The sequence below is a fragment of the Halichoeres trimaculatus genome, unplaced genomic scaffold, assembly GCF_033239565.1.
Source record: "Halichoeres trimaculatus isolate MK-OKI-2021-1 unplaced genomic scaffold, fHalTri1.1 fHalTri1_scaffold_6, whole genome shotgun sequence".
In the NCBI taxonomy this organism is placed as follows: Eukaryota; Metazoa; Chordata; class Actinopteri; order Labriformes; family Labridae; genus Halichoeres; species Halichoeres trimaculatus.
The window spans coordinates 136,690-161,861 of NW_027437184.1; positions in this window are offsets into that span (position 1 = coordinate 136,690).

Consider the following 25,172-nt stretch of genomic DNA (forward strand, 5'->3'; position numbering starts at 1 on the left):
CCTTCACTGTGAGACCTCCTTCACTGTGAGACCTCCTTCTCCTCCTCCAGGCTGTGTTCGGCCACAGGATGGCAGTGTGAATCTGCCACATGAGTCCAGTGAAGCGAGCAGGAGGCACGATGCAGCAGCTCAGAGCTCACAGGTTAATTACATCGCTCCCTCACGCCGGGGAGTGTGATCATTCAAACAGCGTCCAACAGGAGAGACACAGAGAGAGGAAACAGGAGAGAGGAAACAGGAGAGAGGAAACAGGAGAGAGGAAACAGGAGAGACACAGAGAGAGGAAACAGGAGAGAGGAAACAGGAGAGACACAGAGAGAGGAAACAGGAGAGAGGAAACAGGAGAGACACAGAGAGAGGAAAGAGGAGAGAGGAAAAAGGAGAGAGGAAACAGGAGAGAGGAAAAAGTAGAGAGGAAAGAGGAGAGAGGAAAAAGGAGAGAGGAAAGAGGAGAGTGGAAACAGGAGAGACACAGAGAGAGGAAACAGGACAGGGGAAACAGGAGAGACACAGAGAGAGGAAACAGGAGAGAGGAAACAGGAGAGAGGAAAAAGGAGAGAGGAAAGAGGAGAGAGGAAACAGGAGAGACACAGAGAGAGGAAACAGGAGAGAGGAAACAGGAGAGACACAGAGAGAGGAAACAGGAGAGACACAGAGAGAGAAAACAGGAGGGAGGAAACAGGAGAGAGGAAAAAGGAGAGAGGAAACAGGAGAGACACAGAGAGAGGAAACAGGAGAGAGGAAACAGGAGAGAGGAAACAGGAGAGACACAGAGAGAGGAAACAGGAGAGACACAGAGTGAGGAAACAGGAGAGAGGAAACAGGAGAGAGGAAACAGGAGAGACACAGAGTGAGGAAACAGGAGAGACTGTTTTAGACCATCTGCCTCAGACGCTCGTCCTCAGACGCTCTGCCTCAGACACTCTGTTAGACGCTCTGCCTCAGACACCCTGTTAGACGCTCTGCCTCAGACACTCTTCCTCAGACGCTCTGTCTCAGATGCTCTTCCTCAGACTCTCTGTCTCAGACCATCTGCCTCAGACGCTCGTCCTCAGACGCTCGTCCTCAGAAGCTCTGCCTAAGACGCTCTGTTAGACGCTCTGCCTCAGACGCTCTGCCTCAGACGCTCTGCCTCAGACGCTTTGCCACAGACACTCTGTCTCAGACGCTCTGCCTCAGACGCTCTGTCTCAGACGCTCTGTCTCAGACGCTCTGCTTTAGACGCTCTGCCTCAGACATTCTGTCTCAGACGCTCTGCCTCAGACATTCTGTCTCAGACACTCTGTCTCAGATGCTTGCACAGATGCTCTGCCCTAGACGCTCTTCCTCAGATGCTCTGCCGCAGACACTCTTCCTCAGACACTCTGTCTCAGATGCTCTGCCTCAGACACTCTGTCTCAGACACTCTGCCTCAGATGCTCTACCTCAGACGCTCTGCCTCAGACGCTTTGCCTAAGACACTCTGTGTCAGACGCTCTGTTAGACGCTCTGCCACAGACACTCTGCCTCAGATACTCTGCCTAAGACGCTCTGCCTCAGGCCTCAGACACTCTGTCTCAGACACTCTGCCTCAGACACTCTGCCTCAGACATTCTGTCTCAGATGCTCTGTCTCAGACGCTCTGCCTCAGACACTCTGCCTCAGACACTCTGCCTCGGACACTCTTCCTCAGACGCTCTGTCTCAGATGCTCTGTCTCAGACACTCTGCCTCAGACACTCTGACTCAGACGCTTGCACAGATGCTCTGCCCTAGACGCTCTTCCTCAGATGCTCTGCCGCAGACACTCTTCCTCAGACTCTCTGTCTCAGACCATCTGCCTCAGACGCTCGTCCTCAGACGCTCTGCCTCAGACGCTCTGTTAGATGCTCTGCCTCAGACACTCTGCCTCAGACGCTCTGTCTCAGATGCTCTTCCTCAGACTCTCTGTCTCAGACCATCTGCCTCAGACGCTCGTCCTCAGATGCTCGTCCTCAGACGCTCGTCCTCAGAAGCTCTGCCTAAGACGCTCTGTCTCAGACTCTCTGTCTCAGACCCTCTCTCTCAGACACTCTGCCTCAGACGCTCTGCCTCAGACGCTTTGCCACAGACGCTCTGTCTGAGACGCTCTACCTCAGATGCTCTGTCTCAGACGCTCTGCTTTAGACGCTCTGCCTCAGACATTCTGTCTCAGATGCTCTGTCTCAGACGCTCTGTCTCAGATGCTCTGTCTCAGACGCTCTGCCTCAGATGCTCTGTCTCAGACACTCTGCTTTAGACGCTCTGCCTCAGACATTCTGCCTCAGACGCTCTGCCTCAGACATTCTGTCTCAGATGCTCTGTCTCAGACGCTCTGTCTCAGACACTCTGCCGCAGACGCTCTTCCTCAGACGCTCTGCCTCAGACGCTCTGACTCAGACACTCTGCCTCAGACGCTCTTCCTCAGACGCTCTTCCTCAGACGCTCTGACTCAGACACTCTGCCTCAGACGCTCTTCCTCAGACGCTCTTCCTCAGAAGCTCTGCCTCAGACGCTCTGTCTCAGATGCTCTGTCTCAGACACTCTGCCTCAGACACTCTGCCGCAGACGCTCTGTCTCAGACACTCCGTCTCAGATGCTCTGTCTCAGATGCTCTGCCTCAGACACTCTGCCTCAGACACTCTGCCGCAGACGCTCTTCCTCAGACGCTCTGCCTCAGATGCTCTGTCTCAGACGCTCTGTCTCAGACATTCTGTCTCAGATGCTCTGTCTCAGACGCTCTGCTTTAGACACTCTTCCTCAGACGCTCTGTCTCAGACACTCTGCCTCAGACGCTCTTCCTCAGACGCTCTGCCTCAGACGCTCTGTCTCAGACACTCCGCCTCAGACACTCTGCCGCAGACGCTCTTCCTCAGACGCTCTGCCTCAGACGCTCTGTCTCAGACGCTCTGTCTCAGACATTCTGTCTCAGATGCTCTGTCTCAGACGCTCTGCTTTAGACGCTCTGTCTCAGACGCTCTGCCTCAGACATTCTGTCTCAGATGCTCTGCCTCAGACACTCTGCCTCAGACACTCTGCCTCAGACACTCTTCCTCAGACGCTCTGTCTCAGATGCTCTGTCTCAGACACTCTGTCTCAGACACTCTGCCTCAGACACTCTGTCTCAGACGCTTGCACAGATGCTCTGCCCTAGACGCTCTTCCTCAGACACTCTGTCTCAGATGCTCTGCCTCAGACACTCTGTCTCAGACACTCTGCCTCAGATGCTCTACCTCAGACGCTCTGCCTCAGACGCTTTGCCTCAGACACTCTGTGTCAGACGCTCTGTTAGACGCTCTGCCACAGACACTCTGCCTCAGATACTCTGCCTCAGACGCTCTGCCTCAGATGCTCTGCCTCAGGCCTCAGACACTCTGTCTCAGACACTCTGCCTCAGACACTCTGCCTCAGACATTCTGTCTCAGATGCTCTGTCTCAGACACTCTGCCTCAGACACTCTGCCTCAGACACTCTGCCTCGGACACTCTTCCTCAGACGCTCTGTCTCAGATGCTCTGTCCCAGACACTCTGCCTCAGACACTCTGACTCAGACGCTTGCACAGATGCTCTGCCCTAGACGCTCTTCCTCAGATGCTCTGCCGCAGACACTCTTCCTCAGACACTCTGTCTCAGATGCTCTTCCTCAGACTCTCTGTCTCAGACCATCTGCCTCAGACGCTCGTCCTCAGACGCTCTGCCTCAGATGCTCTGTTAGATGCTCTGCCTCAGACACTCTGCCTCAGACGCTCTGTCTCAGATGCTCTTCCTCAGACTCTCTGTCTCAGACCATCTGCCTCAGACGCTCGTCCTCAGATGCTCGTCCTCAGACGCTCGTCCTCAGAAGCTCTGCCTAAGACGCTCTGTTAGACGCTCTGCCTCAGACACTCTGCCTCAGACACTCTGTCTCAGACTCTCTGTCTCAGACCCTCTCTCTCAGACACTCTGCCTCAGACGCTCTGCCTCAGACGCTTTGCCACAGACGCTCTGTCTGAGACGCTCTACCTCAGATGCTCTGTCTCAGACGCTCTGCTTTAGACGCTCTGCCTCAGACATTCTGTCTCAGATGCTCTGTCTCAGACGCTCTGTCTCAGATGCTCTGTCTCAGACGCTCTGCCTCAGATGCTCTGTCTCAGACGCTCTGCTTTAGATGCTCTGCCTCAGACATTCTGCCTCAGACGCTCTGTTAGACGCTCTGCCACAGACACTCTGCCTCAGACATTCTGTCTCAGATGCTCTGTCTCAGACGCACTGCTTTAGACGCTGTGTCTCAGGCGCTCCGCCACAGACGCTCTTCCTCAGACACTCTGTCTCAGACATTCTGTCTCAGATGCTCTGCCTCAGACACTCTGCCTCAGACACTCTGCCGCAGACGCTCTTCCTCAGACGCTCTGCCTCAGACGCTCTGTCTCAGACACTCTGCCTCAGACACTCTGCCGCAGACGCTCTTCCTCAGACGCTCTGCCTCAGAAGCTCTGTCTCAGACGCTCTGTCTCAGACATTCTGTCTCAGATGCTCTGTCTCAGACGCTCTGCTTTAGACGCTCTGTCTAAGACACTCTGCCTCAGACACTCTGCCGCAGACGCTCTTCCTCAGATGCTCTGCCTCAGACGCTCTGTCTCAGACGCTCTGTCTCATATGCTCTGTCTCAGACGCTCTGCTTTAGACGCTCTGTCTCAGACACTCTGCCTCAGACACTCTGCCGCAGACGCTCTTCCTCAGACGCTCTGCCTCAGACGCTCTGTCTCAGACGCTCTGTCTCAGACATTCTGTCTCAGATGCTCTGTCTCAGACGCTCTGCTTTAGACGCTCTGTCTCAGACGCTCCGCCTCAGACACTCTGTCTCAGACACTCTGTCTCAGACACTCTGCCTCAGATGCTCTACCTCAGACGCTCTGCCTCAGACGCTTTGCCTCAAACACTCTGTGTCAGACGCTCTGTTAGACGCTCTGCCACAGACACTCTGCCTCAGATACTCTGCCTTAGAAGCTCTGCCTCAGATGCTCTGCCTCAGGCCTCAGACACTCTGTCTCAGACACTCTTCCTCAGACATTCTGTCTCAGATGCTCTGTCTCAGATGCTCTGCCTCAGACACTCTGCCTCAGACACTCTGCCTCGGACACTCTTCCTCAGACGCTCTGTCTCAGATGCTCTGTCTCAGACACTCTAGCACAGACACTCTGTCTCAGACGCTCTGCCGCAGACACTCTTCCTCAGACACTCTGTGTCAGACGCTCTGTTAGACGCTCTGCCACAGACACTCTGCCTCAGAAGCTCTGCCTCAGACGCTCTGTCTCAGATGCTCTTCCTCAGACTCTCTGTCTCAGACCATCTGCCTCAGACGCTCGTCCTCAGACGCTCGTCCTCAGAAGCTCTGCCTAAGACGCTCTGTTAGACGCTCTGCCTCAGACGCTCTGCCTCAGACGCTCTGCCTCAGACGCTTTGCCACAGACACTCTGTCTCAGACGCTCTGCCTCAGACGCTCTGTCTCAGACGCTCTGTCTCAGACGCACTGCCTCAGACGCTCTGTCTCAGACGCTCTGCTTTAGACGCTCTGCCTCAGACATTCTGTCTCAGACGCTCTGCCTCAGACATTCTGTCTCAGATGCTCTGTCTCAGACGCTCCGCCGCAGACACTCTTCCTCAGACACTCTGTCCCAGACATTCTGTCTCAGATGCTCTGCCTCAGACACTCTGCCTCAGACACTCTGCCGCAGACGCTCTTCCTCAGACGCTCTGCCTCAGACGCTCTGACTCAGACACTCTGCCTCAGACGCTCTTCCTCAGACGCTCTTCCTCAGAAGCTCTGCCTCAGACGCTCTGCCTCAGACACTCTGTCTCAGACACTCTGCCTCAGACACTCTGCCGCAGACGCTCTTCCTCAGACGCTCTGCCTCAGACGCTCTGTCTCAGACGCTCTGTCTCAGACATTCTGTCACAGATGCTCTGTCTCAGACGCTCTGCCTCAGACGCTCTGTCTCAGACACTCTGCCTCAGACACTCTGCCTCAGACACTCTGCCGCAGACGCTCTTCCTCAGACGCTCTGTCTCAGACACTCTGCCTCAGACGCTCTTCCTCAGACGCTCTGCCTCAGACGCTCTGTCTCAGACACTCTGCCTCAGACACTCTGCCGCAGACGCTCTTCCTCAGACGCTCTGCCTCAGACGCTCTGTCTCAGACGCTCTGTCTCAGACATTCTGTCTCAGATGCTCTGTCTCAGACGCTCTGCTTTAGACGCTCTGTCTCAGACGCTCCGCCTCAGACATTCTGTCTCAGATGCTCTGCCTCAGACACTCTGCCTCAGACACTCTGCCTCAGACACTCTTCCTCAGACGCTCTGTCTCAGATGCTCTGTCTCAGACACTCTGTCTCAGACACTCTGCCTCAGACACTCTGTCTCAGGCGCTTGCACAGATGCTCTGCCCTAGACGCTCTTCCTCAGATGCTCTGCCGCAGACACTCTTCCTCAGACACTCTGTCTCAGATGCTCTGCCTCAGACACTCTGTCTCAGACACTCTGCCTCAGATGCTCTACCTCAGACGCTCTGCCTCAGACGCTTTGCCTCAGACACTCTGTGTCAGACGCTCTGTTAGACGCTCTGCCACAGACACTCTGCCTCAGATACTCTGCCTTAGACGCTCTGCCTCAGGCCTCAGACACTCTGCCTCAGACACTCTGCCTCAGACATTCTGTCTCAGATGCTCTGTCTCAGACGCTCTGCCTCAGACACTCTGCCTCAGACACTCTGCCTCGGACACTCTTCCTCAGACGCTCTGTCTCAGATGCTCTGTCTCAGACACTCTGCCTCAGACACTCTGACTCAGACGCTTGCACAGATGCTCTGCCCTAGACGCTCTTCCTCAGATGCTCTGCCTCAGACACTCTTCCTCAGACACTCTGTCTCAGATGCTCTTCCTCAGACGCTCGTCCTCAGACACTCTGCCTCAGACGCTCGTCCTCAGACGCTCTGCCTCAGACGCTCTGTTAGATGCTCTGCCTCAGACACTCTACCTCAGACGCTCTGTCTCAGATGCTCTTCCTCAGACTCTCTGTCTCAGACCATCTGCCTCAGACGCTCGTCCTCAGATGCTCTGCCTCAGACACTCTGCCTCAGAAGCTCTGCCTAAGACGCTCTGTTAGACGCTCTGCCTCAGACACTCTGCCTCAGACGCTCTGTCTCAGACTCTCTGTCTCAGACCCTCTCTCTCAGACACTCTGCCTCAGACGCTCTGCCTCAGACGCTTTGCCACAGACGCTCTGTCTGAGACGCTCTACCTCAGATGCTCTGTCTCAGACGCTCTGCTTTAGACGCTCTGCCTCAGACATTCTGTCTCAGATGCTCTGTCTCAGACGCTCTGTCTCAGATGCTCTGTCTCAGACGCTCTGCCTCAGATGCTCTGTCTCAGACGCTCTGCTTTAGACGCTCTGCCTCAGACATTCTGCCTCAGACGCTCTGTCTCAGACGCTCTGTCTCAGACACTCCGTCTCAGATGCTCTGTCTCAGATGCTCTGCCTCAGACACTCTGCCTCAGACACTCTGCCGCAGACGCTCTTCTTCAGACGCTCTGCCTCAGACGCTCTGTCTAAGACGCTTTGTCTCAGATGCTCTGTCTCAGATGCTCTGTCTCAGACGCTCTGCTTTAGACACTCTGTCTCAGACACTCTTCCTCAGACATTCTGTCTCAGATGCTCTGTCTCAGATGCTCTGCCGTAGACGCTCTTCCTCAGACGCTCTTCCTCAGACGCTCTGTCTCAGACGCTCTGTCTCAGACATTCTGTCTCAGATGCTCTGTCTCAGACGCTCTGCTTTAGACACTCTTCCTCAGACGCTCTGTCTCAGACACTCTGCCTCAGACGCTCTTCCTCAGACGCTCTGCCTCAGACGCTCTGTCTCAGACACTCTGCCTCAGACACTCTGCCGCAGACGCTCTTCCTCAGACGCTCTGCCTCAGACGCTCTGTCTCAGACGCTCTGTCTCAGACATTTTGTCTCAGATGCTCTGTCTCAGACGCTCTGCTTTAGACGCTCTGTCTCAGACGCTCTGCCTCAGACATTCTGTCTCAGATGCTCTGCCTCAGACACTCTGCCTCAGACACTCTGCCTCAGACACTCTTCCTCAGACGCTCTGTCTCAGACACTCTGTCTCAGACACTCTGCCTCAGACACTCTTCCTCAGACACTCTGTCTCAGACACTCTGCCTCAGACACTCTGTCTCAGACGCTTGCACAGATGCTCTGCCCTAGACGCTCTTCCTCAGATGCTCTGCCGCAGACACTCTTCCTCAGACACTCTGTCTCAGATGCTCTGCCTCAGACACTCTGTCTCAGACACTCTGCCTCAGATGCTCTACCACAGACGCTCTGCCTCATACGCTTTGCCTCAGACACTCTGTGTCAGATGCTCTGTTAGACGCTCTGCCACAGACACTCTGCCTCAGATACTCTGCCTCAGACGCTCTGCCTCAGATGCTCTGCCTCAGGCCTCAGACACTCTGTCTCAGACACTCTGCCTCAGACACTCTGCCTCAGACATTCTGTCTCAGATGCTCTGTCTCAGACGCTCTGCCTCAGACACTCTGCCTCAGACACTCTGCCTCGGACACTCTTCCTCAGACGCTCTGTCTCAGATGCTCTGTCTCAGACACTCTGCCTCAGACACTCTGACTCAGACGCTTGCACAGATGCTCTGCCCTAGACGCTCTTCCTCAGATGCTCTGCCGCAGACACTCTTCCTCAGACACTCTGTCTCAGATGCTCTTCCTCAGACTCTCTGTCTCAGACCATCTGCCTCAGACGCTCGTCCTCAGACGCTCTGCCTCAGATGCTCTGTTAGATGCTCTGCCTCAGACACTCTGCCTCAGACGCTCTGTCTCAGATGCTCTTCCTCAGACTCTCTGTCTCAGACCATCTGCCTCAGACGCTCGTCCTCAGATGCTCGTCCTCAGACGCTCGTCCTCAGAAGCTCTGCCTAAGACGCTCTGTTAGACGCTCTGCCTCAGACACTCTGCCTCAGACGCTCTGTCTCAGACTCTCTGTCTCAGACCCTCTCTCTCAGACACTCTGCCTCAGACGCTCTGCCTCAGACGCTTTGCCACAGACGCTCTGTCTGAGACGCTCTACCTCAGATGCTCTGTCTCAGACGCTCTGCTTTAGACGCTCTGCCTCAGACATTCTGTCTCAGATGCTCTGTCTCAGACGCTCTGTCTCAGATGCTCTGTCTCAGACGCTCTGCCTCAGATGCTCTGTCTCAGACGCTCTGCTTTAGACGCTCTGCCTCAGACATTCTGCCTCAGACGCTCTGCCTCAGACATTCTGTCTCAGATGCTCTGTCTCAGACGCACTGCTTTAGACGCTGTGTCTCAGGCGCTCCGCCACAGACGCTCTTCCTCAGACACTCTGTCTCAGACATTCTGTCTCAGATGCTCTGCCTCAGACACTCTGCCTCAGACACTCTGCCGCAGACGCTCTTCCTCAGACGCTCTGCCTCAGACGCTCTGTCTCAGACACTCTGCCTCAGACACTCTGCCTCAGACGCTCTTCCTCAGACGCTCTGCCTCAGAAGCTCTGTCTCAGACGCTCTGTCTCAGACATTCTGTCTCAGATGCTCTGTCTCAGACGCTCTGCTTTAGACGCTCTGTCTAAGACACTCTGCCTCAGACACTCTGCCGCAGACGCTCTTCCTCAGATGCTCTGCCTCAGACGCTCTGTCTCAGACGCTCTGTCTCAGACGCTCTGTCTCAGATGCTCTGTCTCAGACGCTCTGCTTTAGACGCTCTGTCTCAGACACTCTGCCTCAGACACTCTGCCGCAGACGCTCTTCCTCAGACGCTCTGCCTCAGACGCTCTGTCTCAGACGCTCTGTCTCAGACATTCTGTCTCAGATGCTCTGTCTCAGACGCTCTGCTTTAGACGCTCTGTCTCAGACGCTCCGCCTCAGACACTCTGTCTCAGACACTCTGTCTCAGACACTCTGCCTCAGATGCTCTACCTCAGACGCTCTGCCTCAGACGCTTTGCCTCAGACACTCTGTGTCAGACGCTCTGTTAGACGCTCTGCCACAGACACTCTGCCTCAGATACTCTGCCTTAGAAGCTCTGCCTCAGATGCTCTGCCTCAGGCCTCAGACACTCTGTCTCAGACACTCTTCCTCAGACATTCTGTCTCAGATGCTCTGTCTCAGATGCTCTGCCTCAGACACTCTGCCTCAGACACTCTGCCTCAGACACTCTGCCTCGGACACTCTTCCTCAGACGCTCTGTCTCAGATGCTCTGTCTCAGACACTCTAGCACAGACACCCTGTCTCAGACGCTCTGCCGCAGACACTCTTCCTCAGACACTCTGTGTCAGACGCTCTGTTAGACGCTCTGCCACAGACACTCTGCCTCAGAAGCTCTGCCTCAGACGCTCTGTCTCAGACACTCTGCACAGATGCTCTGCACAGAGGCTCTGCCTCAGACGCTCTGCCTCAGATGCTCTGTCTCAGACGCTCTGCACAGACGCTCTGCCTCAGACAGGGTTTGTGTGTGGATCAGTCCTTTTACACTTTGCTCTGTTGCTGCAGCATGTATGAATCATAAATATGACAGGACTCAGGGTTTTCTTTCAGCTGAAGCTTAATGTTCAGACAGCAGTTTACACTTTTTATGCTCAGAGTTTGATGTTTTCCTGTTTCTTTTACTGTCAGATCATTTATCCAAACTCCACCTGCTCCTGGCGTTTTCCTCGCTCTTCATCATCTGCCTTCCCCCTCCTCACCTGTAAATACCTTCACATTATCTCATGACTGATGATCTGTTTCTCTCTGAAAGGATCACTTTATGGATATCACACTCTGCTGTATGTGAAATCTTTACCAGCTCGTCTGCTGAAGCTTTGATTTCTTCATAAAACTCTGCTCACAGTTCAGGGTCTATCAATACAGATCGTCTTCTTCTTCGAGCAACAAATATAAACCGTAAGAATCATTCAGACAGAGCCAGGAGCTGAAAAGACGGTGGAGGAAAAGCCACAGAGTAGGTCACAGTTTAGGGCACAGAGTGAAGTCCATAAGAGATAAACTGTAAAACATGTGTTGACCAGGAGCAGGAGCCTGCTCAACAAGAAGGTGGACCTGGTCTTCAACAACACCCTCTGGACCAGGACCAGCAGCCTGAAGCCAACCCCATGATCCACCTACCAGCCCTTACAGGAACCCCCCCCCAGCTGTAGACTGACGACCATCCTCGCCCTGACAAAGAAAGCCAAACACTACTTTCCCTCCAGTCTGAGTTCTTGTGTTGTACGTGGCTTTAAACCAAAGCTTCTGCTGATGAAACTGTAAAACTGTTAAAATAAGAATTATCTTTGGTTTCACTCTAACACAGTCTGCACACAGCCAGGGTCAGTGTGTGTGTTACCTGCTGCTCACACTTCCTGGGTTTTAAAGCCCGTCAGGGGTGAGTACCCGGGGTAAAGACCCCCTGACAGCTGCTGAGCACCGAGAGGGGGTGGAGCTTATTTAGGGGGAAATAAATTGGAGCTGGCTAGCGACCCGTAGAAAAAGAAAAGGTGAACAGTAATTCAATGTGTAATGATCCCTGACCTGCTTATTAGAAATGACAGATGGAGACGCAGCACTTCATTAATACAACCTGAGTGAGAATCAAACACAGCAGACGCTCCCGACGATTCATCACTGAGAGACGCAGCTCCAGGTTCACCGCAGCTCCAGGTACCGCAGCTCCAGGTTCACCACAGCTCCAGGTCCACCGCAGCTCCAGGTCCACCGCAGCTCCAGGTCCACCGCAGCTCCAGGTCCACCGCAGCTCCAGGTCCACTGCACCGCTGAACGTTATCTACATCACAGACATACAGTTAGCATCAGCAGGCCGTACCGCCGTCCTCTGATCAACACCAAGATGCATCAGCTCAGATGGAGGGAAATGAACGTTACCTTTACCTGTGTTCATCCAGGTGTTCACTCTGAGCACGCTCACCAAAGTTTGAGACCGACTGAAGAAACTCTGGGAACAGCCTGAAAACAACCAAACGCGTGTTAGGAGACCTCAGGGCTTTTTGGTCATGGAAAGGATTCAGTCAGTGGGAGAAGAAAAGGAAGGAAGGAAGGAAGGAAGGAAGGAAGGAAGGAAGGAAGGAAGGAAGAGTAAATGATACTGAGATATCAAAACAAAGGGTTTTAGGCACCATGAGACGTCGAATCCTTCACAGACGCACCACGGAGAGAATAGTTAGTTTGTAAATGCTGTCAACACACACACACACACACACACACACACACACACACACACACACACACACACACACACACACACAGAAACACACACTCTTCAAAGCATGTGTGTGTGGTGTAACATTGTTTCACTTGTGCTTTCACACACACATGCAAACACACACTCACACAGGCGTCATATCTCTGGTGTTCACCTTGACGCAGCGCAGCGCTGCCTTCATTAATCCTCTTATCTCACGTCTCAAACGCAGCCGGATGTATGACCACGGACTCTGAGTGAAATATGTAACGCTATCCACACACACACACACACACACACACACACACACACACACACACACAGAGGCCACTAAAGACAGATCTATTGCTAAACGTTTACAGGCTGGTGGAGCAGCAGTTAGCTTACACACAGAGTCCCAGAGAGAAGCTGCTCGATTCAATCAGTGTGGTTAGTTTTTTATACTTTAATGAAACTGATGAGCTGGTTTTACATGACTCCAAAAAGCAAAGATGATCAGTGACTCCACTCTGAAGCTCAGCTCGTCAGATCTGCTGTTTGATGTCAGAGACTCTGCGCAGTGATCCACACACGACCATCGGTGGAAACACGCCTGACGCCCTGGGCCCATGTTCACAGAACATGCTAAGGCTAACAGTAGCTCTTTGTGACTCACTCTCAGTAAAATCTTATTATTCCTCACATTCTCAGACTCCTCTCTGGATTTTCCCTCAGTCAGAGAAAGTTACCGTAAAAACATCAAGGTTTCCTCCATCACCTCACAGCGTCAGGTTTCTGCTGTAGCTCAGAGGATGTAACTTTCCCCTGGTTCTGTTTGACCCGGTATGATCCAACCTATGTCACTGACTTCCTGTCAGAGCATCACACACTCACACAGCCCCCCCCCCCTACAGGTCTGCTCTAACAACTCTCACACACAGGACGACCTGGACTACAGGAGCCCAGACTGGAACAAGCAGGTCGAAGCCCAGCTCCACTGGGAACCACAGGAGAGCACAGCTGCTGACTGCTGATGCAGGAGGACTGAAAACACGGGTCGGACGTTGTCTTTAGGAGTAGATAAAGTGGAGGGACATCTCAGAAGTTTCAGACTTTAAGGAGGACGAGAGTCAGAGCAGGGCGGTAAAATTCAGAGAGCAGCTCCAAGAGCAGGGACACAGGGACAGAGAAACCATGTCTGAGCTTTACAGCAGCCAGAGATCAGAGGTGAGGAAGAGGAGGAGGAGGAGCAGTACTACAGTCTGAGGTTGGAGTCCTGGCGTCCAGGGGGACGAGCCACCTGCAAAGCAAAGACACTGAGCATCAGCACCAGAGCCTCCATGATTTATTGAGCTGTCTCTGCTCAGCACTTCAGCAATACTTACACAACACACTTCAATATCACAGAAATTCAACTTTTCCTCCACTACAGCTCGTCTCTCCCAGCTTCACGTACCTTTCCTGCCGTCTATAGCTGGAGTCCTGCCATCGTCGTCCTGCCAGCGTCGTCCTGCCATCTGTAGACCGGCTCCAGGGGGACTCTCCTGAGCAGGACTTTACTGAGTTTTGTGACAGTGCAGTCCCTCACCAGTCCATTTTTTTTTCCGTTGCTAGGTGCTGCCCAAGTAGCTGCATGTTGCAGAAGCTCTCTCTTCTTTGTCCGTTTCTTGTAATTTTTTTGACTCTTTTTCGTCATCTTTGTATTTGGAGTGGATCATCACTTTGTTTGGCTCATTTGTTGGTCATGGACACCAAACATTTTGTGTCTTCAGTGATATTTTTACTACTTTTCTCCTGTGTTTGTCTGGAGATCCTACATGTAACCATGGCTGCATTGTTTACATGTGAAATCAGCTGTTAGCAGCCTGTAGCATGTCAATGCTAACTGGTGCTAGGCCGGATGTTTCCCCTCAAGGTGAGGAGAAGGAGGTGAGGACAACGTGCTGGTTCTCAGGTGTGAGCTAAGAAGTGACGACATGGACCTGTCCTTCCATCCATCGTTATTGGGAACGTAAGATCTATCTCCAATAAGATGGACGAGCTAGCTGTGCTAACCCAGCAACAGAGGGAATACCAGAGGGCAGAGTAGCATCATGCTATTCACAGACATGGCTAACAGAGCTAACAGCAGACACCAAGGCCACATGTGAAGAGCTTCACCTGCTGTGAGCAGACAGGATCCAGGAGACAGAGACTGAACAGACTGCTGAAGAAGCTCAGTCCTGGACCCTGTGGAGGTGGAGACTGGCTGACTGGACAATGATGGACAAGCTGTCAGCATCTATTTTCTTATGGAGCTTTTTACACTTTCTATACACTTTCTGACTTTGGTTTTCTTGATTGCTGCTGTGACTCCTGAAATTCCCCTCGAGGATAAATAAAGTATTTTCTATTCTATTCTATTCTATTCTATTCTATTCTATTCTATTCTATTCTATTCAGGACTGACATCAGAGGTACGACCAGGAAGGATGGTCCTGGCTTGGATCCTGCTCCCTGTCTGGTTCCTGGTGGGCTGTAATGAAGTGAACACACAGTGAGTAATCCACCGACAGGAAGACCACGTTTCACACTGAAACATCTGGAACATGAAATCATAAAAACATGATCCTGCTTCCTCTCAGGAGAGTCAAAGACGCCGTACCTGATGTTTCTGTCTGTGAATCCTCTGGACCCGGGGCGTGTCAGACCATGTGATACTTTTAAAAACTGGTTCACATCGAGCTGTCTGGTTAACGACTGTTGGAAGTTCACACTTTAAACTTTCTCAGACTTTTCATTTGATGGCCACAGGTCGTACAAAACCAGAGAAATTAGTGTTTACATTTTCACGCCACACACGCCTCTGTGTGGAATGTGGGGACGCGTGGGTTTGCTCATGTATGTGCGACTCGCTTTGCTGTAAAGAGTTTTCATGGTGTGGTCGAGTTAACAAACTGTCACTTGATGCACTTTAGGAAGTGAATTATCCTAATATCTCAACTTTGACCCCTGATGATGTCATCACCATCCGCCACAGATTCAGCTTCTTCGTAGAGACCCTGAGTTCCTCTGGCCCGCTCTGTCCTGCTGGACTCCAGTAGGAAATCTCCATGTTGATTAGCCCGCAGAATTAGCATGCTAACTGAAGCTATTGTTTGAGCCACATTATGACGCTAACAGAGGCTAATGCTAATACGTCACCTTACCATCCGCAGGGTCAGTGGGGTCAGGGGGTCAGTGGGTCAGGGGGTCAGTGGGGTCAGGGGATCAGGGGGTCAGTGGGGTCAGTGGGGTCAGGGGGGTCAGGGGGGTCAGTGGGGTCAGTGGGGTCAGTGGGTCAGTGGGTCAGGGGGTCAGGGGGTCAGTGGGTCAGGGGGTCAGGGGGTCAGGGGGGTCAGTGGGGTCAGTGGGGTCAGTGGGGTCAGGGGGGCAGGGGGGTCAGTGGGGTCAGTGGGGTAAGGGGGTCAGTGGGTCAGGGGGTCAGGGGGTCAGGGGGGTCAGTGGGGTCAGGGGGTCAGGGGGTCAGCGGGGTCAGTGGGTCAGGGGGTCAGTAGGTCAGGGGGTCAGTGGGGTCAGTGGGGTCAGCGGGGTCAGTGGGGTCAGGGGGTCAGGGGGGTCAGTGGGGTCAGCGGGGTCAGTGGGGTCAGTGGGGTCAGTGGGGTCAGGGGGTCAGGGGGCAGAGGCGGAGCTATGAAACCTGTGCTGTGGGTTGATCAGACACGACGTGTGCGTGTCTCACACAGCGAGGGAATCAGACGGAGAGCTGGGCAGGAATCAAAGTTAAAGATGAAGTGTCTGAGCGCGCCTTCACCATCAGGCCGCTGAGGAGGCGGCGAGGGATCACTGAGTGTTATCCAATGGCAGCACAGAGAGCACTCTCCTCAGTCTGGACTCGTCACCATCTGCTGACAGTTATTTTTAGCTGCTCCTGCTGCACCCTTTGCTGTTCCTCACTATTCTCTGCTTTTTCCACAAGTCAGAAGTCAGAAGTTGGGCCTGTTATTTGGAGTTTTCCCCAGACGCTCCCTACGCTGCAGCTCCCCCTCTGTTTCTAACGCTGATACACTCCTCCTCTGTTTCTAACGCTGATACACTCCTCCTCTGTTTCTAACGCTGATACACTCCTCCTCTGTTTCTAACGCTGATACACTCCTCCTCTGTTTCTAACACTGATACACTCCTCCTCTGTTTCTAACGCTGATACACTCCTCCTCTGTTTCTAACACTGACACACTCCTCCTCTGTTTCTAACGCTGATACACTCCTCCTCTGTTTCTAACGCTGATACACTCCTCCTCTGTTTCTAACGCTGATACACTCCTCCTCTGTTTCTAACGCTGATACACTCCTCCTCTGTTTCTAACGCTGATACACTCCTCCTCTGTTTCTAACGCTGATACACTCCTCCTCTGTTTCTAACGCTGATACACTCCTCCTCTGTTTCTAACGCTGATACACTCCTCCTCTGTTTCTAACGCTGATACACTCCTCCTCTGTTTCTAACGCTGATACACTCCTCCTCTGTTTCTAACACTGACACGCTCTTCGTTACCTGGAGCTCAGGCTCCTCAGGGTCTGTGAGGCTGGAGCGAGACCTCCTCAGCTCACACACACCATCAGGAGTCACAAGCTGCTGGGAGTTCACACTGTGTAGTTCAGGTGTTTCTAACATGAGGGAGGATATTAGCAGTTTACACGGTTAGCAGGATTTTTCTAGAAGAAGTTAAATAACGCCGTCATTAACCTGATCTCTTCAAGGTGGTTACAGAAGCTCAGACGCTCTCAGAGAGAGACAGAGAAACAGTGTTTGAAGTTAAAAACTATGACAGGCTGCTCTAAGAGAGCTCCATCACACACAGTCTCTACAGAGCAGCTGCTCCACAGGTGAACACCTGAGAGGGAGAGCAGGAGGAGAGCAGGAGGGGATGGAGGAAGAGAGCAGGAGGGGGAGCAGGAGGGAGAGCAAGAAGGGGATGGAGGAGAAGAGCAGGAGGAGAGCAGGAGGGAGAGCAGGAGGGAGAGCAGGAGGGAGAGCAGGAGGGGGATGGAGGAGGAGAGCAGGAGGAAAGCAGGAGGGAGAGCAGGAAGGGGATGGAGGAAGAGAGCAGGAGGGGGAGCAGGAGGGAGAGCAAGAAGGGGATGGAGGAGGAGAGCAGGAGGAGAGCAGGAGGGAGAGCAGGAGGGGGATGGAGGAGGAGAGCAGGAGGAGAGCAGGAGGGAGAGCAGGAGGGAGAGCAGGAGGGGGATGGAGGAGGAGAGCAGGAGGAAAGCAGGAGGGAGAGCAGGAGGGGGATGGAGGAGGAGAGCAGGAGGAGAGCAGGAGGGGGATGGAGGAGGAGAGCAGGAGGAGAGCAGGAGGAGAGCAGTAGGGGGATGGAGGAGGAGAGCAGGAGGAAAGCAGGATGGGGAGCAGGAGGGAGAGCAGGAGGGAGAGCAGGAGGAGAGCAGGAGGGGAGCAGGAGGAGAGCAGGAGGAGAGCAGGAGGAGAGCAGGAGGAGAGCAGGAGGCCACTGGAGGAGGTGAATGTTGCTGCAGGATCCAGAGATCTGTTGGTTTCCCTCGTATGAGCGGCTGTCACAGCCACGTCCTGGCTGCAGACTCTCCTGGGAGGTGCAGCATCAAAGGTTAGCGATATGCTAATGTCCAGTTTCAGCTGAATTGCTCGGCGTAGCAGAAAGCACTTTACAGAACTTTTTATCCCGTGACCTCCACAGCCAGGGACGCTAAATGGAAGCAACGTGGCCGTGAAATCCTGGTCACCACATAAAAGGGGTCAAATCCTGTGCCAACGATGGAAACGATGAAATATGGTGAGTGTGTTTGTGTCTGAAGATATTCAGAGTGAAACTGTCAGCGCAACACAGGAGGAGGCCGGAGAGTTGGCTTCTGCTTAAAAAGACTGTGACCACGTTCAGGGTGAAGAGCTGAAGACAAGGTGGACGCTTTCAGCATCATTCAAGACCAATACACACATTTACACACACACACGCACACACACACACACACACACACACACACACACACACACACACACACACACACACACACACACACACACACACACACACACACACACATCACACTCGTTCAGAGCTAAAGCAGCTGGTTTCTCAAACTGCAAATGACACAAACTTTCACAATCTGACAAACTCTGATCATTTTACTGTAGCTCCATTAATCAACAACTGAAAACACAATGATATCATCAGATGGACAGACTTCATGTTCACAAACAGCTTCAAACCCATCCCTGAGCTGCTGTTTGTTTTACAGCTATTAGCTAGCTGTAGAGTTAGCTAACTTACAATAATATTAGCTTGGAGTTAGCCTAATCATAAGGTTAAACAACATTGATCTCAGCTAGCCTGTTAGCTAACATCCAGTATGACTCAGGAAAGGGTTAACGCTTCAACATGCTCTACATAAACTACATTTGCTATATATCACATTTCATGTACATGTATATTAGTAAAATTGTGCTGGTGTTTCTTCATTTTTCAACAATTAATGTTTTATATGTAAGCATATCCAAACAAAAGGAACAGTTGTGAAATTGTTATTTATGATTTTAAACGGTGCCTTGGATTTTTAATCCAGTGTAGATTTTATAGATTTTGTAGATTATGTAGATTATAATCACAGACTTGCATCAACGGACCTGAGGAAGAGGAGTTTCTACCCTGGTGACGTCTGATGATGATCGAAATAAATAAACACATGAATAATTAGAGAATAATCAAACAGGTGGAGAGTGAGAGAGGAGTCCAGCGTGTTAATTCAGTCATAGTCTGACGCAGACGTCTGTGGATCAGTCTCTTCAGGGATCATCTGTATGGGTCTGAATAAAGTAAAGTTGAAGCTGAAGGAGTTGAAGTTCTGATGGATCGAAGGTTAAACTTGACTTTGGATCAGGATCTGAGGGCGGATGTTTCTGATGAATATTTCTGCTCTTTCTGTGGAAGTTTGTGGTAAACACCTCGGTGTCAGCCCAGGAAACACTCTGAGCGCTGACACCCTGTCTCCTTGAAACCTCAGCATCTACCCACAGCACAGTTTGGTTTAGACGAAGTGTGTGTGTGTGTGTGTGTGTGTGTGTGTGTGTGTGTGTGTGTGTGTGTTTCATGTCACACACCCTGACACATGGTGGCGTGTCTCCTTGTCCCGCTTCATGTGTGAATGCATCCTCCTCTGGTTACAAATGTGCCTCCCTGCGCTGTGTCCCTCTGAGTGATGCGCTGATCCTGGAGGTGTGTGTGAACTCTTCCTGAGGAGTGTGTGAAGCTCGGGGGGGGGGGGTGAGAGTGACAGCTCGTGTCAAGCCTTCAGCAGAGAGAGCGCACAGTAGGGCAGATCACAGACGGGAAAAACAAAGAGACCAGAAACCTCCGCATCACTCCGTCACTGGAGGCTGGAGCATGACAAGTCCATTCACACGTCCTGGATAGACACACACACACACACACACACACACACACACACACACATATACACACACACACACATATACACACACACACACACACACACACACACACACACACACACACACACACACACACACACACACACACACAGAGCTATACACTGGTGGAAAAGTAAACACGCTCAGAGAAGTAAGCCAAGGTCAGTTTCAGGTTTTTCTGACCTCTCACATTCAGTCTCAGTCTCAGCGTTCACCCAGCTCCTCCACAAACTTCCTGTTTCTGTTTATCCTCAAACTTTGGCCCTGTAACCTGAATGTGTGAGTTTCAAACAGCTACAGAGCCTCTCAGTCCAACAATACACACCCTGAAAGATGGACAAACATTAACAACTTAAAGGCTCTGTGAGGACTTTGGACTTTTACATGTTTGTAATAAGAAAATCCAGGATTAAAATCAGATGCTACATCTCAGTACCTGTGGTCAGGTCAGCTTTCCCCGGGAAAACACACATATTACATCAGTTCTTATGACGACTCAGTGTCGACTGGAAAAACTCTGAAGCAGGAAGCAAGAGCTGTCTGTTTTTATAAAACAAAACAAAACAAAACAAAACAAAACAAAACAAAACAAAACAAAACAAAACAAAACAAAACAAACGAAAAATAAAAAAATAAAAAAATAAAATCCTAGTAATGGTGGACACTCGAGCTGGACTATTAGACTGTTAATAATAATAATAATAATAATAATAATAATAATAATAATAATAATAATAATAATAATAATAATAATAATAATAATAATAATAATTATAATGATAATAATAATGATAATAATAATAATGATAATAATAATAATAATAATAATAATAATAATAATAATAATAATAATAATTATAATGATAATAATAATGATAATAATAATAATAATAATAATAATAATAATAATAATAATAATAATAATAATAACAAAAAAAAAAAAAAAATTAAAGAGAGCTTAAAGAGAAATTGAGTGATTTGGACCAAAACCGATGCCGCACCAGGCTGCTGATATGATTTCATGGACTCTTTGGAGCCAGCCCCTAGTGGACACTAAAGGAACTGCACCTTGGTCCCTGTCCTTCATCAGTGGAGTTTTCTGCTTTAGCTTCACACGAATGTTTTCAGCCCAAAACATCACCTGAAACCTTTAAACAATGAGACAAACACAGGGTTCCTGCTGCGGGGATTTATACATGTCTAAATAATGCTAACAGTAATTATATCAATAATAATCAATAATAATCAATAATTATCAATAGTAATCAATAATAATCAATAATAATCAATAATTATCAATAGTAATCAACAATAATCAATACAAACATCTCTGCCCTTTCACAATAAAGGAAAACAAACTATGTAGCTTCCTGCATGTACTTCAAAACACCAAGGGCGTCACAGACAGTAAGTGGGTTACACTCACATACACAGCCCCCCACTGGAGAACACACACACACACACACACACACACACACACATCGATCGAGTGGACGGGGGCGGTGGGGACGTGTCATCATGGCTGTAACACTCAGATGACTTTCATCACTTCCTGAGGACACTGAGGAGGAGGAGGGAGAGGCTCTTTCTCAGCGTCTGACTTCACACGTCCATTCTGGGAATGAGCTCTGAGCTTTATCTTTTCTTTCTTTCACACAGACTGTTCAGTTTGTCCTGTTGGTGTTAGAGAAATCCCAGTTTGACTTTAGCGTTAGCCACCTAGCTAAACAGCACGTTACCTCTGGTGTCTGCTGACTCTCTGCCCACGCTGCTCGTCTGACGCCTGTTTGTGTTTTTCCCTCACATCAGAGGCTTTAACCAGCAAAGTGAGACTGATGACATGATGGAGAGGACAATATCTCAGCAATTTCCCCAAAGAAACAACAGCCAAACAGGAAAAGACCGTCCTTCCTCCCCAGGAGCCAGAGAAATGTGTCCTTCAGGACGTGATCGCTCTGTGACTTACAGCCGTGTTAGGTTTAACGTTTGGTCCTCTTCACTTCCTGTTTGTGTGTTAGAGATAAAGGACTCAGAGCTTTCACTCCATCTCTGTTCCTCTTCATCACTTCACCCATCATCATCATCACTCTCCAGACTTCTCCAGACTTCTCCACCCGCTCCACGCTCTGAAACATGGTCCTGACCAGACGGCGGAGCTGTCATCGCGCATCCTGGAGACAGATTGTGATGAGCACCGCCTGTGGCATAGTAAGTGGGAGCTATTGTAACGGGTGACGCTGGGGAGGTGGAGTGTGTGTGGAGTGTGTGGAGTGTGTGTGTGGGGAGCGAGGGGTGTGTGTGTTTTCAGTCTGCTGGATGATGGGAGAGAATGACGCCTGATGTCTTTCCAAACAGACAAACACAAAGCGGCACAGGGAGTAAATGGTTTATGCATGGCGACATTAAACTCCAATTGTTGTAACGATGTGACGTGCAGCCCTACAGTCCACGCTAACAGCGTGGGTTGTTCTGCCCGTTAATGAGTTAAAACCAGAAAACCAGGAGGTGATAAACGGGCTCCCAGGTTTCAGTGTGGTCTGTGCGCTCACAGGCGATCAGCCGTGCATGACAATGCAGATTTAAAGAGGAGCAGGGTGTGAGGCTGCATACAAAGGCCAAACACCACAGGCCCTCCATCCCCTGGTTGCTATGGATACGGCTGGTGTAAAAACCTCACAAAGCAAACAGTCGTCAAATGTGCACTGACTCCATAACCACACTGATCTCATTATGGGTTTAACTCACACTCGTGTATTGAGCTTTTATTGAGTGGCATTAGAGGTGTGTGTGTGTGTGTGTGTGTGTGTGTGTGTGTGTGTGTGTGTGTGTGTGTGTGTGTGTGTGTGTGTGTCTGCAGAGCCTGATGAGGCAGCAGGTGATTCCCCTGACAGCTGGAGGACGGGCTCAGAGCTGGATCACTGATGCAGGGCAGCGTCAGACACGAGCTCAGAAACTGGAGACAGCTCCAACGTTTGCTCTGAGGCCGTTTCTGCTGCACCTGAGAACGTTAACACCTGGATGAAGTTTAAACAGTTCACACACCTCACCACCTGTCTGTGATGCTCTGCCTGTCTCTGCCTTCATGAAGCACTCTGAGCTGCGTGTGTGTGTGTGTGTTTAACTCTACTTCAGTTTATTTGGTTTGTTTGCTCCAAACTAACAGAGACACACTCTCAGTAAAGATGGTAAAAGGAGGTTAGAGTTTTGACCTGACCAATGCTGATCCTCTGTCTTATTGTCTGAGTCACTAATGCTAACCAGATGCTAATGCTAACCAGATGCTAATGCTAACCAGATGCTGTTTATCAGGTTTGCTCTGGGAGCTGTAATTTAGTCTGAAGCTCTTTATCGTCCTTCAACAGTAAAATGATTCATATCTCCCTCCAACGAGGACTTTAGAGACTTTGGGACTGAAAGATGACCACCTGCCACGGCACCTGTCACTGAACTGAGTGGAGGGGGTGGGGCTTAGCTGAAGGTCAATCCATAGTTATTCACACAAGATACAGAGAGAAGTTAAAGTACGCTGAATAAAAGGACTGATGTGTCTTCCAGCCATCGATGGCTCCGCCCCCTGAGCACACGTCCCTCTCTTTGACACAGCTGCTGCAGAGGAAACACATCATTTTCTGTTCAAACCCATAACTTACTCATGGATTGTACACAGTGGACCTCTACCAACTAATTAGCATCTCAGAGGAGGAGTCCACAGGTCCAGGACAGAAAGAGCTAATATCACATCACCACATTAAAGTCTATAAAAAGACTGGAACAAAACCAAAGCTAAACCCAGATTTAGAATCAATTCCCCCTCACACAGCTGGAGCAACACTTTAACACACCACAGCCACTCATTCCAGCTCATTAACACCTTACTAACAACTGTAATCTGCACTTTAATAAAAGAGACACTAATTATCATTGTGCCGTTGGTGTGTGAAGGACAGGAAGTGAAAAGGAAAAAAACAGAGACACTTTAAGGCTTTAAACACAGTTTCTTTTCAATCTGATGGAAAAAACTGGGTCTGGTTCAGTTTGAGACATCACAGATTTTCACCTGATTGATCAGAAAAGTGTTCGTCTGCTGAGGTGGAAACACTCAGAGCAACGTGACATGACGGGAAAAACACAAGTTACTACAGGATTCAATTCACAGGTCTCCATCCCTTCATCCATCCTTCATCCATCCCATCATCCATCATCCATCTCATCATCCAACATTCATCATCCATCCCATCATCCATCCATCATCCATCATCCATCATCCATCCCGTCATCCATCCATCCATCATCCATCCCATCATCCATCAAATCATCCATCCCATCATCCATCATCCATACATCCCTTCATCCATCCCTTAATCCATCATCCAGCCCTTCATCCATCCCATCATCCATCATCCATCATCCATCATCCATCCATCATCCATCATCCATCATCACTCATCCATCCCATCATCTGTCCCATCATCAATCCCATCATCTATCATCCATACATCCCTTCATCCATCCCTTCATCCATCATCCAGCCCTTCATCCATCATCCAACATCCATCATCCATCATCCATCATCCATCATCCATCATCACTCATCCATCCCATCATCCATCATCACTCATCCATCCCATCATCCATCATCCATCATCCATCATCCATCCCATCATCCATCCATCATCCATCATCCATCATCCATCATCCATCCATCCCATCATCCATCATCCATCATCCATCATCCATCTCATCATCAATCCCATCATCCATCATCCATCATCCATCATCCATCATCCATCATCCATCATCCATCCCATCATCCATCCATCATCCATCATCCATCATCCATCATCCATCCATCCCATCATCCATCATCCATCATCCATCATCCATCATCCATCTCATCATCAATCCCATCATCCATCATCCATCCATCATCCATCATCCATCATCCATCATCCATCTCATCACCAATCCCATCATCCATCATCCATCCCATCATCCATCATCCATCCCATCATCCATCATCCATCCCATCATCCATCATCCATCATCCATCCCATCATCCATCATCCATCATCCATCCATCAATTCATCCATCATCCATCCATCATCCATCCCATCATCCATCCCATCATCCATCATCCATCCATCATCCATCCCATCATCCATCATCCATCCCATCATCCATCATCCATCATCCATCCATCATCCATCCCATCATCCATCATCCATCCCATCATCCATCATCCATCCCATCATCCATCATCCATCATCCATCCATCATCCATCCCATCATCCATCCCATCATCCATCCCATCATCCATCATCCATCCCATCATCCATCATCCATCATCCATCATCCATCATCCATCCCATCATCCAACCCATCATCCACCATCCATCATCCATCCCATCATCCATCATCCATCATCCATCCCATTATCCATCCCATCATCCATCCATCCATCATCCAACCCATCATCCATCATCCATCATCCATCCCATCATCCA